This window comes from Buceros rhinoceros, unplaced genomic scaffold (genome assembly GCF_000710305.1).
Source record: "Buceros rhinoceros silvestris isolate BGI_N320 unplaced genomic scaffold, ASM71030v1 scaffold30402, whole genome shotgun sequence".
In the NCBI taxonomy this organism is placed as follows: domain Eukaryota; kingdom Metazoa; phylum Chordata; class Aves; order Bucerotiformes; family Bucerotidae; genus Buceros; species Buceros rhinoceros.
The window spans coordinates 8,304-9,120 of record NW_010397619.1 but is presented as its reverse complement, the minus strand read 5'-3'; positions in this window follow the sequence as shown (position 1 = coordinate 9,120).

The window sequence follows — 817 nt, the reverse complement described above, 5'->3', positions numbered from 1 at the left end:
TTTATTATATTTTATTTTAATTTTTATTATTTTTTATTATTTTGATTATTTGTTTGATGCACTTGGTAAGTGTTGAAGTTTATTATATGATCTGACAAATGCTAAATAATTGGCTTACTTCCAGTGTTTATTTCCCAACCTTACATAATGCTCTTAGTTAATAAAATAACATACATGCAATCTGTATGCAATGCCTGTATCCAATATGCAAAATTGAGTTTGTGCCAATCTAGCCTTTTTGGTTTATAGTTTAGGTTTCAGTTTTATTTTTGGTGGTGTTATCCTTAAATGCTGGGGCTCACTGTAAAATGTAAAATTAATGAAAGATTCAATATTGCAACAAATGTTTCCAGGTCAATAACAGAGCCCATGTGTATAACTGTGTGTGAGCATGAGTCCTGAGTCTCATTTAAACTAATGTAATTGTAGTGGGGAATTCTGATACTACCCTAAGGACTGTTCTGACAGTAACTGATCCAAATCCAGTCACATACATTAAATAACGATACCTGGGAAATGGAATTTGTGTGCATTTTGTTTCCATAAATATCTTTCTTGCAGCAAGAAAGGCATTAAAAACCAAAAAGGAGCTTGAGAGAAGAGTGGAAGTAGGTGTTGCGAGGCAAAAGATAGCTTTGCTGATACTCTTACATAATAAAATCTTTCAGGCTTGCACTTCTGTGAAAGATGACTCCCAAAAGAAATTGTCTTTCGTTTCTGAAAGAGCCTTAAGGATCTCTAGAGGATCTTTAGAGTAACCCAGTCATAATCTCAGTTTTGTTAACAGACCTTGGAAAATCCCTCTTCATATTCCTGC